Raw genomic sequence first — 7,828 nt, forward strand, 5'->3', positions numbered from 1 at the left:
TTTTGTTGGTTTTTTTCCCCTTTTCCCCTCTTCCACAGATTGGGTGTCCTTTATTTATTTATTTATTTATTTATTTTGTGTTATTTTTTTTCTTCGTGTTTTTGTTTGCATGTACTATAAAATTGGAAAAAGTACAAAATAAAAAGTTAAAAAAAATTTTTAAAAAAATGAATAAATACTAATATAAACATAGGATAAAACATTAGTGGGGTGGATAGAACCACAAGAAGGTCCTTCCCATGTTTGTGTGGATCCTCTCCTGGTACTCTGGTTTCCTGCCACAGTTATGGAGGGCATAGGCCTGCGAATATGAGCATGACTGTGTGTCATGCTCATATTGCGAGCTGTCATACTGTCATAGAGCGAGAGGTGCACCCCACCTCTCGCTCTATGACAGCTGGGTTAGGTTCCAGCCTCCCACGACCCTGAAATGGATAAGTGAAAGAAAAGTGATGGAAAATATTAGTATGTGGGGAAAAAATCAGTAAAATCTTGAAGCACCTCTTTGACTTACTGGGCTTTAAGTGATTTGTGACTCTTAATATTTAGCAACCACATGATCCTCTATGCAGATGACTCAAAATCTGAAAGGTGTGTAACAGATAGTTCCAAAGTAGGTAAACCTATAAAAAGATATCAACACAAAATGTCATTAAGGAGCTGCAGGTAGGATTAGCCGATGCAGAAAGTGGTTTTACTTGCACAAGCAGGCTTCATGTAGAAGTGTTATACAACCTCACTGGTTCGAGTCATTCTTAAAGCAACACGCCATGGACACATGAAGTTTATACTGGTTTTTGTGGCCTCAATCATCAAAGATTCGTTGGAAGGAAAAATAATGGAGCAGCATTTGATGGGAAAAAAAATAAAATTTTTGAGTTAAGCATGGAGGTGGAAATATCCTGCAGTGGAGTCAGTGGCATGGGAAAGATTGTGCAAATAGAGGGATGAATGGATTCAACACAAATGGTGAGGAAAATGTCACGCATTCAGTCATGACAATGGAACGTGAAACGAGTCTGACTTCTGCAATAAGACAATGATCCAAAGGAGCTGTCAAGCAGCCTGCTCAGCCTAAAAAGATCTTTTATATTGTGTGAAATGGAGCAACAACATTTGAAGAATAATTCTGTTCAAATAAAAAAAGTGTGGTTGTGTCTTTTTAAATAACTGCAGACTTTTGCACACAGGTCCACCTAGTCTACCAGATACCTGTCTATTAATAATAATTATGTGGTTATTAAACTAGAGGTGGGCAGATCGATTGAAATAACGATAGTATCGATCAATACTCTGTATTTAACCTTTTCTTGTTGGCTGTCACGTCTGTTTGATTTATAGCCAACAACAGATTTAAACAGAGTAAGCTTCAAGTTTCAAAATACATGAAAAGCTGAAAGTTGTGTTTTATTGTGTTAACTTATTATTGTGGAAGGTCAAAATCTGTCATGGTCCTGAGTCTGCCGACTCAGTGTTTTGTGTTTCTTTGTGCTTTTGTTATTCTGAGTATGTATTCTGTTATTATTTGCCATTTGTTAGGGTTCTGTTCTGTGCCCGCCCTGGTCCCACTTCTGTGTTCTGTCTGTCTGTGGTGTCACACTGTCTGCGTGTGAATCTGTCTAAGTTCAGTGTCTCGTCTAGTTCTCTGTGTCTGAGTTTCCTGTCTTATTCTGAAGGTCCCCTCTCAGGCGTGTCTGCCTGTGCTCCTGGTCACGTCGTCTGTGTTTCTCTAGGTATCTGCCGTGTATTTAATGTTATTCCATGTTTCTCCGTGTCTCTCTGCTCCTCGCTCCATGTCCTCCTTTTGTATTCGCTTTTCCAGTTTAGGTTTATGTTCAGTTCTGCCCACACCTTGGTTATTGTGTTCTGTAAATAAAACCCACTTGCACCTCCGCTACTGTCTGCTTTTGGATCCTCCCTCCTCACTTCCACACGACTGCCGTCCCCAGCCGTGACAAAATCACTACAGAGATTTAGTGGTTGCAAATGAATGATTATTAATGATTAAGTTGTGACACATCGCCCTACACGAGCTGCCTTTATGGGTTAAAAGTATCAGTACTGGTAGCAGCAATACTGCCCCTGTATTTATTTGGTATTTAAAAAATACCACCATTTACTGTATCGGAGACCACTACATTAAACATGACTAGTTTTACTTGAAACTTTATGCAGAGGTCCTTTTGATTTCTTGTTATCAACAAGTGCTAGTAGTCATATGACTCACACCACCCAAGACTGCAGGGTTTATGCCTGAAGGCCCGTTCAGCCTTTCAAAAATCACCCCTTGAGTCTCATTTCTTGCAGCTAGCAAACACACTACAGGATTTCCAAAGCATATGTGCATTTTCCCCGTAAAAGATACAAAGAAAACAATATTTAATCCTCCACAAAGGCAACATGTGTCCACCTCCATTCATATTAAATTCAAGGATAACAGGCCTTCTAAAAGCTGCATAAGCTCAGTGGGATTTCCTTCCTGCCTTGTCGGCTATCCACTTGCAATTTTCAAGTTTACACATAAGTCCAATTCCGCTTTCCGCTCAGCCAGCAGGATTAGCACAACTGTCTACCTCAGCATCCTGCTAAGATCCTGCTCTTTGCCCTGATCCTAGTCATCCTGCTGCAGACTCCAGACCGGCTCCCGCCGCCCTCTGCAGGCAACACACTTCAGTGATCTCACCCAGGCAGCAGTGCTATCCGTGGTGCTGATCCCCAGGCAGAGGCTCCATCACCCGGCAGCCTCCGAGGACGAAGAAATTCTCTGAGTTTCCTACAGTGAAAAACTCCCGTCCTCTCTCTGTCACGTAAAATCATTCAAAAGAAGGAAAACAAAAAGGAACCCGAGCTGCTCTGCATCTCTGTTGAGGAAATACATTGATTTAACTTGAGTGCATTCCTGGTGTTTCATTCCTCCGTACACACCTGCTTTAAATTCAGTACCAGGCTCAATTTTTTCCCCCATCTCTACCTGAGACCAGCTTTGACTGATGTGCAAACCCATCTTTGTGTGTCTACATGTGCTAAAGAGACGGCCGCAGCATGTAAAGGCCGATTCAAGCATGATTGCACTCAGGTGTCTCTGTCCTCTTCTTCTTCTTCTTCTTCTTCTTCTCTTTTTTCAAAGGAGCATTTATTTACTGGATTGGTTGTTTTGATTGACAAAGGCAGGGGAGAGTAAATGCACTACTTGTTATGCAGCCGAAGTCTGTCAAGCCTCCAACACCTGCTCTCTTTCAGATGCTTATTTCATTATGGCTCCTCTCTCCCAGGAGTCAAGACACTTGTGTGTTTGTGTGTTCTTTTTATTTCTTTCTCTCTCTGTTTTTTGTTAATCCTGTGCTGGATGTTTACCTGGATCTTATCCTCTTTCTCTCTCCCTCTCCCTCACTGCCTCAGACAAGTCTCAGCTTATTTGCAGCTGAGCTGGTCTCACCTAGTATCTCGATCTTTCTTCCATTAGTTCGCCCATTCCTCTCCTCTTTCTCTCACTCTCTCTCTCCCTCTGTGCGTGTGCTCCTCTGACAGGCAAGCAAGCAAACGGCTTACAACACTGAAGCACACCAGGCAGCCTCAGCTGTACGGTCCACACACCCCTCACACCCCAGTTGCTGCACCACTGAAGCCCCCCCCCCCCCCCCCCCTTTCATCTGTGAACAGAGACTAAATCAGGAAATCCGAGCAGATCAACCCTCAGCCCCGTGTGGTTTATTATTTATTTTAAATTTCTTAATAACACTTGCTCTTGCATACCGAAGAGCAGAATTTCACAGTCATGTGCTGGATGCAAACATGCAGAGACGCTCAGATAAGCAAACATCGATTTAGCGATTTGTTTGATATATTTATGCATCGTTTGCGTGTTTCCACCTATTAAAGGTGACTGCAAATCTATCCTAATCAGCTCTCATGTGGGCTCCACTTTCACCTCCACTACATCCTTATAATGAAAGCCTGTCAGCGACTATTACGCTTAACTGGTCCACTGCTCGATCACACAGTCAATTTGGTGGTAAGACATGCAGAACAGTAATAACTCAATCTCATCTGAACTGTAGGTCAAATCTCCCAACTTAAATCCACAGTTACACACATACACACACGTTTCAATCACTTCAAGTGGCGTTTTTTTTTCTTCTTCTTTCTTTTTCGCGGAGAGCACAGCAAGAGATGCTATTTCCATGCAGAAAATATGTTACCAAGGTAACAGAGGAGAGGGAGAGGGAGCATGTATGTGTGCGTGCATGAGAGAGAGAGAGAGAAAAAGGCTGAGATGTAGCCCCTGAATACCAGGACTGCTGCTGCTGCTGCTGCAGACGTAGAGCACAGCATCCCACCCCTGCTAGCATCAGTGCAGCAGCTTTACAACCCAGCATACAGCACGCACATGAAGGCTGTTTTTGAATGCTTTCAAATGTCGAGACAGCTCGCTTTTCACTTCCCACTTCATTTGCCGAAGTCTCGCAAAGTAACAGATTCGCATTGGCTGTATTTCACCCTTCAGTTTTCCTCGGCACTTCATCTCTCGTCACTTCTCTTCCTTTCCAAGTCTGTCTCTATATATAGACAGCCTTTCTATCTTTTCTCTGCTCGCTCCCTCCCTCGCTCCCCACCACCTCTTTCTCTCAGTCTGTTTACACCTGTCTCCTCTCCCTCGTCTCGCTGTGTCCTTCAAGCTCAAATTTACTTCACAGATACCATAATTAACTGCACTACACTGTTGCCAAAGCAGGCTGTACAAGGTTTATAATTTATAATGTGGAGTGCAATCTGTCCCAATTTAAGAGAGAGACAGCAACCCAGCACTTCACTGCACTCTCTCTCTATATAAAACATTAACAGTAAAATGATAAAATACTAATAAAAAGCAGGTTTTACTAAAATATGTTGGTTTCTAGGTCTCGAGCAAGAATATTTATTTCTATTTTTTTTTATTCTTTATATATAGTGTTGTGCAAAAATCTTGAGCCATCCTGCATTTTTTTATATTTAGCTTCCAAAGAGCCTGAATTTTCATGTTTTGTTTTGTTGTTTTTTTAAGTGGTCCATAATTCCAGGCTTTTCTTTGGACATTGGCTGCTTTTTCACTTACTTTCAGTCCAGTCCTTTTCAAAGAAATGCTTTCTTTGTTAACAGTGACCTATGAATCATTCACAAATACAGTGGCTTGCAAAAGTATTCTTTCCCACATTTTGTCACATTACAGCCACAAACATGAATCAATTTTATTGGAATTCCACGTGAAAGACCAAAACAAAGTGGTGTACACGTGAGAAGTGGAACGAAAATCATACATGATTCCAAACATGTTTTACAAATAAATAACTGCGAAGTGGGGTGTGCGTAATTATTCAGCCGCCTTTGGTCTGAGTGCAGTCAGTTGCCCATAGACGTTGCCTGATGAGTGCTAATGACTAAATAGAGTGCACCTGTATGTAATCTAATGTCAGTACAAATACAGCTGCTCTGTGACGACCTCAGAGGTTGTCTAAGAGAATATTGGGACCAACAACACCATGAAGTCCAAAGAACACACCAGACAGCTCAGGGATAAAGTTATTGAGAAATTTAAAGCAGGCTTAGGCTACAAAAAGATTTCCCAGCCTTGAACATCCCACGGAGCACTGTTCAAGTGATCATTCAGAAATGGAAGGAGTATGGCACAACTGTAAACCTACCAAGACAAGGCCGTCCACCTAAACTCACAGGCCGAACAAGGAGAGCGCTGATCAGAAATGCAGCCAAGAGGCCCATGGTGACTCTGGACGAGCTGCAGAGATCTACAGCTCAGGTGGGGGAATCTGTCCACAGGACAACTATTAGTCGTGCACTGCACAAAGTTGGCCTTTATGGAAGAGTGGCAAGAAGAAAGCTATTGTTAACAGAAAACCATAAGAAGTCCCGTTTGCAGCAAACATGTGGAAGAAGGTGCTCTGGTCAGATGAGACAAAAATGGAACTTTTTGGCCACAAAGCAAAAAGCCATGTGTGTCGGAAAACTAACACTGCACATCACTCTGAACACACCATCCCCACTGTCAAATATGGTGGTGGCAGCATCATGCTCTGGGGGTGCTTCTCTTCAGCAGGGACAGGGAAGCTGGTCAGAGTTGATGGGAAGATGGATGGAGCCAAATACAGGGCAATCTTGGAAGAAAACCTCTTGGAGTCTGCAAAAGACTTGAGACTGGGGCGGAGGTTCACCTTGCAGCAGGACAACGACCCTAAACATAAAGCCAGGGCAACGATGGAACAGTTTAAAACAAAACATATCCATGTGTTAGAATGGCCCGGTCAAAGTCCAGAGCTAAATCCAATCGAGAATCTGTGGCAAGATCTGAAAACTGCTGTTCACAAACGCTGCCCATCTAATCTGACTGAGCTGGAGCTGTTTTGCAAAGAAGAATGAGCAAAGATTTCAGTCTGTAGATGTGCAAAGCTGGTAGAGACATACACTAAAAGACTGGCAGCTGTAATTGCAGCAAAAGGTGGTTCTACAAAGTATTGACTCAGGGGGCTGAATAATTACACACACCCCACTTTGTAGTTATTTATTTGTAAAAAATGTTTGGAATCATGTATGATTTTCGTTCCACTTCTCACGTGTGACCTATGCTACATTATTAGTAAGAATTTTTATTTTTACTGATGCATATTATCAGAAACATGTAGTGCTGCTGTGAGGGATAAAGATGATACAAACTAAAACTCATATATGCAAATTGATATTAAATTTTTCCTTCTCTTTTTTTAATTGTCAGAAGATTTAATAAACACTCCAGTTTAAAAATAATTGAATTTTCTGACAATTACTTCATGGTTCAGGCTCCACAGAGTTAAGGAAGGGAAACGGGCAAAAGAAGCTGACGTATGAATAACTGGACAGCCGGTCTGATGAAGAGATGAATCAAAGTTGACATTTAAACATTATTGAAGCAGTGTGGAATCATTTTGACAAAACAGAACAAAAGGCATCCAACAGCCAAGAGAAGAGCTTTGAATGTCCTCCGCACACCCTTCAGAACTATTCCTAAAGACTACTTAAAGAATGACAAAAAGCTGTATTAGCTGCCATGTATGCTTGAATAACAGTTTCCTTGCAACATATAAAAGAATGAGGTGCAGCACAAGACTTTTGCACAGTTCTGTATTAATAATGTTAGCATCTGTGGGGTTTCATCTGAATGAACGAAACGATCTAATTAAACAGATGGTGGCTATTCCCTCACACCTAACAGATAAAACAAATAGCCTAAAATCAAACACAACTATCAGCCGCTACATTAGAGCCACATTCAAAACATTTAAAAAATGACTGGGTATGGACCCAACACCTGTTTGTGTGCTGTACTGTCAGGCAGCTGGACTGGCAGCAAATCCTGGGTGGAGGATCCATGGATCTGGTTTGTTGTGAGGTGTGCAATCCATGCTTGATCGCGTCAGGCTCTGGGGAGTTTTGAGGTCAGCATGATGCCTTTGACCTTTTGTGTCATTTAAACAATTCCAGAGCAGTTTTAGCAGTGTGGCGGAGTGCATTGGTTCCCCCCCACCCCCAGCTGTTCCTTCTTGAGCCTGGTCCAGCTCCAAGTCTCTAATTGAAGTATTTCTTCCTACTGAAGGGAGTTCTTCTTCTGTCACCATAGGGAATGGTCGGATTGTTTTTTTTCTCTATTATTGTAGAGTCTTTATTAAATAAGTAATTAAGTTACTGCTTAGTTTTCAGACTGAGGCTTAAAAAGACACAAGATTATTATTTAAAAACCAGTATTACAGCAGAAAGACTGTCTAATTGAGGTGAAATTTCTGATGTTTCTGAGTTGTTGTCAGAG

Source organism: Neolamprologus multifasciatus, chromosome 15 (genome assembly GCF_963576455.1).
Source record: "Neolamprologus multifasciatus chromosome 15, fNeoMul1.2, whole genome shotgun sequence".
Lineage (NCBI taxonomy): Eukaryota > Metazoa > Chordata > Actinopteri > Cichliformes > Cichlidae > Neolamprologus > Neolamprologus multifasciatus.